This window comes from Acomys russatus, chromosome 25, assembly GCF_903995435.1.
Source record: "Acomys russatus chromosome 25, mAcoRus1.1, whole genome shotgun sequence".
NCBI lineage: Eukaryota > Metazoa > Chordata > Mammalia > Rodentia > Muridae > Acomys > Acomys russatus.
The window spans coordinates 45,449,484-45,457,925 of NC_067161.1; positions in this window are offsets into that span (position 1 = coordinate 45,449,484).

Here is an 8,442-nt window from a genome sequence, read left to right on the forward strand (position 1 = left end):
CAGCTTTGCATATTTCTCATCAAAAACCTTATGTATGGTTTAAATAGTATAAATAAAAAATAAGCATCTTTGTACCTTTAAATAGATATCTTCTCATTTTATAGACAGTATTCTGTTTCATAGAGTTATTTATTCTGAGCTACAAATATGTACAATGTCTACATAGGTAAAAATGTACACATGTTTAAGTAAAAGCTGAAAAGCACAATAAAGGTTTAAAAATCATTTCAATAAAGTATTCTTTTGAAAAGTATCCATAAGAAGCAAAATTTAATACCCTTGTTAGAAACACGTTTGCAATTTATCATGAAAGACACGGGATCCATTACAAACTATCTTAGGGCTACACATTTCCAGTAAAAAACAATGAGACATCTGACTGGTCTGAAACTCTGGACTCAGTGTCCTGGAAGACATGACTCAGGGTAACTCTGACTATTGCTAATAACGGCCAGTCTTCCCAGCAGGCCATGCTGTTAGCTGTCATGCTCAAGTGTTTGTGTTTATAGGGGTTTTTTGTTGTAGTATACTAGTTTACTTTGATACAAGTATCCCTCGAGACTTATCCTCGAATTCTCCATGTAGCCTAGGATAGCTTTAAATACACCATGCTGCGTTAGCCACACAAGTTCTGGGATGACGAGTGTGAAGACCACACCCAGTTCTTCAGTGCTCCACCCCTTATGCTTTTAATATCAGAACTACCAAATGTCAAAGCTCTTAGCTCCTTGGAAGAAAATGAAGCCAGCCTTATTTATTGCTTATTTATACTTTTACTAACCTCACATATCTAGGATTTTCTAATGTTTCAAAGTTAAAGTCAACCTTGAGGCTAGACGGGGACCAGTTAGCTCATTGGTTTTTTTTCACAAGCTCATGCTCCATGAATCTCAGAGGTGGCCTCACATCTGAGCAGACACATTGGAGAATGGACAGTGTATATCAGCTCCCTGGGATTTTTGCAGTTGCTCTGGGTGTGTGAGACTCCTCAATTAGTAAGAAATGCTTTAATTAATTCCCTGAGAACAATTTCCATTATCACTCATTCCTTTCTTGTCTTGTCAAAGGACTCGTTAGCATACTGGGGACCACCCTTCCTTTGAGCTCTAACTGGATGGCTCAGCAGCCATGTGACCTTACTGAAAGAACATTTTATTTCATAAAAATGCTGAAATTTAAATTATGTTATGTCCTCCAGGCCTGGGAAAACACAGGCACCAATAAATATTTGTTGAGTCTGAAGTCCAAAAGTTAAAGATCTGGCAAGCGAGTCCTCTTCTTAGCAGCGATGTAACGAAGACAGTTGATGGCACGTTAATTTGCTCTTAAAGAAATTAACTTCATTTGTATTTCTTTACTGTTCCCTTTCCACTGGGCTTGTGGAGGGTAGTCTTGTACTCCTGGTATTTTACAATTTAATCATCCCCAGTAGAAGTCCAGTTTTGTGTTACTAGCTCTGCTTTTATTTGGCTGCTGAGTTTTGGGTTACTTGAGAGCCATATCTCTTTCTTAAACACAGGAACACTGGATGTAATTTTATAGTCACTAAGTGAACAATTATTTACTCTAACTGGTACTTGGAAAGCTTTGCCATGCCCACAACGCTTGTTGAACCAGCTTTGATAAGAACAAGGTGACGCTCTTGGCCCTCTGTGTGCCTTGGGAGGAATGTCGTAATAGTATTCAGAAGGATGCCTGCCTGCAGTGATCACCTCTGCCTCACCCTCCCTCCACCACAAGTGTTTGGGAAAGGGGTGGACCATACAGCAATATATATTAAATATGTGTGTGTGTGTGTGTATACATATATACATACATATATATAGACTTCCATACAGCAAGAACAACTAGACCTCCCTCTCCTCACTCCCTCTAATCAATCGCACATCCTACCTTTGCTCTCCATGGGACAGGTAGCACACACTGTCTATGTCCTCAGTTCAATCTTTTGGGGAACAAGGATGATGGGAGCAGGAAGAGGAAGAGGAGAAGGAGGAGGCCATGAATTCCTCTCAGCTCACAATCTGTCTGGCACAGCCATGGGCTACCAAGTACTCCAAAGACTCCAGCAGGTTGGAGCCTTCACATGGAGCCCGGAGTCCGAAGGGCTCTTTCTAACAATGCCTCAAGTCACAGAGCAGTTGAATTTACAGAAAGCACGCTGAGGTCACTACTGCCTCTTGCAACATAGGGGCTCACACTGAGGATTAGGTTACGCTCTGAGAGTGTGTGGTTTATTTATTTGTACTGTGTTAATGGTGTCAGCTCTCTGAGGAGAGCCATGGTCCCCACTGCAGCTTCCTGTTCTGGTTTCTATTTAACAGACTTCAAAACGTATTGTCTCCTGGGGTTGCATCATGGTACCAGTCATGCCTATTTCCTCCCCGTTCTTTGTGCTACCCAGATGGCCTGATGCCTCTTATCTCCACATTCACAGGCATAGTGTCAGTTGTTCTACCATGCAGGGGTCACTGTTATGCAATAGAAATTGCTCATACGAGATTCAACCTTACTGTGTCCCTCATCTGTCGCTGGTGCCCGGCTGTCATGTCCTTCCTGATCTTTGACATCTCCCATAAAGCTTTGGGATAAGGATGAACTCAGTAAAATTTTCAAGGAATTTTCTTCTGCCTCTTATGACACTCCAGGCTTCCCCCCCCCCTTCTTTTTATCATCTTTAGAATCATCATCATCTACTGCCTTCTATAGCAAGGAACTAGCTGAGAAAGTATTTGAGAATTACTCTTTCTTTCCTTTAAAAATATTAACAGATAATGTATATAGAATAATCACCACATTGCATAAATTCTTAATGTTTGTGATCCAGGAAAAAAAAACACCATCTCCTGTTGTGAGCTGCCTAAGTGTTTTTCTCAGCTGTTGTCTGAGCAGTCACTAGAATGTGGATCCCAGAGACCCATCTTTACATACCCAGGAACCACTCAGTTCTTGTGTTTGGATGGCTTTGGATTCCCTTCTCTCTCTGGTTGCTCTCTGCTCTCTCTCTCTCTCTCCTCTCTCTCTCTCTCTCTCTCTCTCTCTCTCTCTCTCTCTCTCTCTCTCTCTCTCTCTCTCTTGAGAGGCAGGGATTCTTTGGAAAATATGGGTCTGTTTTCATTTGGGTGGTGTTGACAGTTCTCCCAAGATAGTCATCACCAGCCTGCTATGCCCAGTACACATGCATCAAACTTGATTACCCCTTTTCAGTAGAAAGAGATAACAACTGGTGGAATACGTGACATGAGTCTAGAATTATGTACAAGGCTCTCCACAGTGGTGTGTCATCTCTGCACTTAATGTTCAGGTTGCCCTGCTAGACGTTGCCTCAGACCCTTCTTTTGCCAGTGGCAGAACACCAACTTTTTGTTGGACTTATTACACAGCACCCTGCTAGTGATGGGGCACAGTTCCAGACTTTAATTCTTTTAAAGACTGAATTTTTTTAAATGTTTGATTTGTAAAAACTGTGATACTTTTAAACTCTGTAAAAAATGTTTTGGATTGTGATGTTGATGTTAATGTGTAATCTTGGGGATGAACAAGAAAGGAAAGGTTATGGTTTAAACCCTTTTAGTATATGCAATGCATGATATGACTGTGTATCAAGATGAAAAGGAGTCAATTTTCCTGGCTAGTTTTTATGTCAACTTGACAAAAAATAGAGTTATCTGAAAGGAAAGAGCCTCAACTGAGAAAATGCTTCCATAACATTTGGCTATAAAGGTTTTTTTTTAAATTAATGGTCAATGGGAAAGGGCCCAGCTGTTGGTTCTATAGGAAAGCACACTAAGCGAGCCATGCTAAGCAGGCCAGTCAGCAGCACCCTTCCATGGCCCCAGTATCAACTCTTGCCTACAGGTTCCTTTCCTGACTTCCTTCAATGATGAACAATAATACGGAAGTGTACATGATATAAACCCTTTCCTCCCAACTTGCTTTATGGTTATGGTGTTTCATTGAAGCAATACAAATCCTAAGACAAGGGCTGAGTTTTAACTCCTTCACCTTCAGTATTTCAGAGAAGGGGGAGCATCTCCACTGTCCCAAACATCACTATTATAACAGACTAAGAAGCTGTGCCCTCTGAGCACTTTAAGCTTCTCTTCTCGCTGGCAATACAACCCATAGAGCACCCCATGGGAGGGTAATCTTTGGTCTCTTCTCAACTCCTTATCTACACTATGCTTTATCTATTGGAGCCTACTATCCACGTAGTATGTCCTCAGAACAGATGCTGTACATACCATAAAGAAAATTGAGTGTAGGCAGTGTGCTGACTTCCTTGCATAGGTGTTTTCCTCAGCTGTTGCCTGATCAGAAGACAGTGTGTGAACTCGGGTGTAAGCAGAATCAGTGGTTCCAGATTCTTCCAGACACTGTGATGTCTCTTGGGATAATTTCATCCTAACATATGGGTTATCTGGATACATTTTGATGGCACTCTAGAAAATCACTAATGGCCACCCATGTGGCAAGTACACCTATGATGGATTACTTGGGTCTGAGCTCTTTCAAAACTAATGCATCTCTTAGGTTATCATTAGAGAACAGCAATCCTTGGCTCCTGTTTCATTGTACCTTAGTCCTAACTTCTTGGTGCATGCTTTAAAATTATCAGAAAAGCAATGGCTGCTCTAAACAGCTGGAAAGATAAAGCCACAGCATCAGCAGTAGAAGAAAGGACCTCCTTCACCTAGTGTTGCAAGTTTGATAATGGCAACTAGCAGAGTAGAACTTAGATATACATTTCAAAAACACTTCTGCTGCTGTTGTGGCTCAGCAACCTGGGGCTCTCTGCAAACTATACTATTGGTAAACTCAGACCAAGTGCCAAGGCACTATATGCTGAAACCCAACAGGCAGAACACTGAGACATTTATAGGCATGTTATTGTGCATCGTGTAAAGATTCAAATGCTGGTTTCTGTGTCCCTCATATCCAGCTGCTCTTTTCTCATGATGTCTCCTGGACCTCTCCCCTCTGCCTGAACCCCCTACTTTCTCCCTCTCTCTTCTCCCTTGGTTGACAAGAAGTCCCGCCCTATTCTCTCCTCTGATCAGTGATTGGCTAATAAGCTGCTTTATTGACATATCAGGGGACATTTGGGTAGCAAAATTTAAACAGGAGAATCTCAGAACAAGGATTGCAAACAGACATGTGGGACACAGAAGTCAGCATTTGAATCTTTACACAGTGGGCAACAACATTATACCTACAGAGACTGAATCACATCTGCCCAGCATGAAGGAAACTGAAAACCTGTCAGTAAACCAAGTATACACCTGACATTTCACACACACTACAAGTAACAGGCAAGACTAGTGACATTAGCCCAGGGGTGGGCCAGCCTTCATAACCGGAACCCTAAAGGAAATTGCAGAGTTGTTAGACCTGAGAGTCGATCTGTGAAACACCGCTCACACACAAGGACAGTATCCCTGATCACATCCCTAATCTGATCATCCAAAGGAAGCTTAGACAGGAGAATTGGCATCCCATCCCAGAGGAGCATCATGCAGTGGCTAATAGGCATCTACAAGACAAGAAAGGAGCACAAGAGAGGCCAGGGAGAATCTATCAATCAGACCAGTCAGTTTCCATATCACATTTTCCACTCAGTCCTGTGTTGGATTCACCAAACACCATGTCAGCAGAGCAGCTCAGTCCTACTCTATTCTTGCCCTGGACCACATTGTGTATTCCTCTTTACTCGTTCTTTTTGTCTCCTCCTCCTCCAAATAACACATTCTGGCTTGGTTTGCAGGCTGTCTGTGTCTCAGCCCCTTGAGAGTTGGAACTATTCTGCTTTATTTCATATCTTACCTCTCTATCTTCTAGGCAAAATTCCTCTACTCTCCATTTTTGATCATACAAGTCTATATACTATGTGCTTTTTCTCCTCCACTTTCTATCATGCCAGTGATAATCACTAGTCTGTGTGTGTGTGTGTGTGTGTGTGTGTGTGTGTGTGTGTGTGTGTGTGTGCGTGTGTGTGCTTTAGCCTTAGGCTAAAAAAGAACATTCCAAAATGAATGGAACTAGAAAGCAAGCAAGTGTCACTGTTCTAGTATCCTGCAAAATAGACTTCAAGCTAAACCTAGCAAGAAGAGATTTTCAAATCTATAACCTCACACTGATTAAGAAAACAATTGATCCATTAAAAGAAGATTACAATTCTAAACATATTCACAAATATGATTCATCCAACTTTATAAACAAATACTAGTGGATAAAAGTGACGGAATAACCACCAACACAGTGATAGTGAGTGACTTCAATATCCCACTTTCCCCAGCAGAAAGATCATCCCTACCAAAAATAAAATGAGCAGAGAAACATCAGAGTTAAATGACATCATACATAAAATAGCCTTAATGGACATCTGTAGAGCATTTCACCCAAGCATTGCCGAGTATGCATTTGTCTCAGTCTCAGCAGCATGTAGCTTTCAATAAAATAGTCTATATATTAGGACACAGAGCAACTCTCAAAAAATACAGGGAAATCGAAACATCATTTTACAATCTGCCTGACTATAATGAAATAAAGCCAAAAATCAACAGCAAGAGAAACTACAGAAAACTCGCAAGCTCGTGGAAGTTAAATGTAAGCTATTAAATGCTAATGCTCTTCAAAAGAATCAGGAAGGAGATAATAATGTCCTGGAATCAAATGAAAATGGGTCACAGCATACCAAAGCCTATGAGATACAATGAATGCAGCCCTGGAACTGTACGTGTCTGCAGTGATCAGCCAGAGAAATCTTAAACAAACAACTTAAGGTCTTTGAAAATCAATGAGTCAAATGCAGAAGCAGACCATACACAAAGAAACTGTTAACATTAAGACAGAAATTAATAAAGTAGAAATTTTTAAAAGCACAATGCAAAGAATTGCTGAATCAACAAGTTGGTTCTTTGAAAAGATAAGCAAGATAAATTCTTAGTCAAACTGACCTAAAGAAAGACAAGGAACCCAAATTAATAAAAATGCAACATCCCCTCACGGGGGCAAAAAAACTAAAAGACTGATGATGGAAGGAGAATATGGAAACATAACAAATGCTATGTAGGGCAAATCTACAGTTGACATCATGCTACATGGGGAAAAAAACTCAAAGAATTTCCACCAAAACCAGTCATAATGCAAGGTGTCCACTTTCTCAGCTCTTACAACAATCAACACCTTAGCTAGGGCAGTAAGATAAGAGAGGGGAATCCAGGGGCTACAACAGGGAAGGAGGAAGTCAGAGTGTCCTTACTTGTAGATGACTCTACCAGAAAACCATTAGAGCCAATAGCCACTGTCAACAGAATTCCAGAACACAAAATTAACACAGAAAACCTAGTAGCCATCCTATAAACATACTAAGGAAGCAATCAAAGAAATAATCCCATTCACAATATGAGAAATAGAAACAAATACAAAACAAAACAACAAACTGCCTCAGGATAAAACTAACCAAGAATGTGAAAAGCATCTACAATTCAAAATTTAAATTGTGAAACAAGAAAATTGAAGGCAATTGCGTGATCATGCAGTGGAAGAATTAATATTGTAAGAATTATTATCCTTTACAAAGCAATCTACAAATTCAGTATAAGTTTCCATTAAAATTCTATCAACATTCTTCAAAAAGCAATCTTAAAATCTATATGCAAGTACAAAAGACACCAGATAGACAAAGCAATCTGAGCAAAATGTATAATGCTGAAGCTATCACGTCATGGAATTTCAAGTTACATCACAGAGTCATACTATTGAAAACAGAGATACTCATCAGTGAAATAGAATAAAAGAGGGCCCAGCTTTTTAAAAAAATAACTTTATTAAAATGAATTCACAAAAACATAGCACATGGAGTAAGGCAGCTACTCAAACACTCACCCAGGCTAAACTCTATGCAATTCAATGAACTCCTACACAGATAGAATGGCTATCTGATTGTTGACAGAGAAGTCAAATCAGACACATTGGAAAAAGACAGCCTCTTTAACAAATGGTGCTGGCTGCTGGGAAAACTGGATATCCCTAGATCTTCAGCACGCACACACACAAGAGAAAAGAAAAAGAAACCTCCAAATGGACACAGACTTTAATGTAAGACCTGCAACGCAGATGCTGCCAGAGGGAAGAATCCAGAAAACACTTCCAGATACAGGCATAAGTGAGGATGTCCTGAAATTTTTCTGAGTAGGGACAGGGTAGGGATTGTCTCACGAGGCCTGATGCATCTCTGAGGATAGAACAGCAGTTAATGAATGGTAAATGCGGGGAATAGAGAGTCAGGTTTTCAGTGTTGTAGCCCCTGTAAAGATGCCAATGCTTAGTAAACACAGTATGTGTGGAGGTCAGAGGACAACATGAGGACACTGTGGATCCTGGGTTTGAACTCACGTCATCAGCGTTGGCAGCAGGCATCTTGACCCACTGACCTACCAT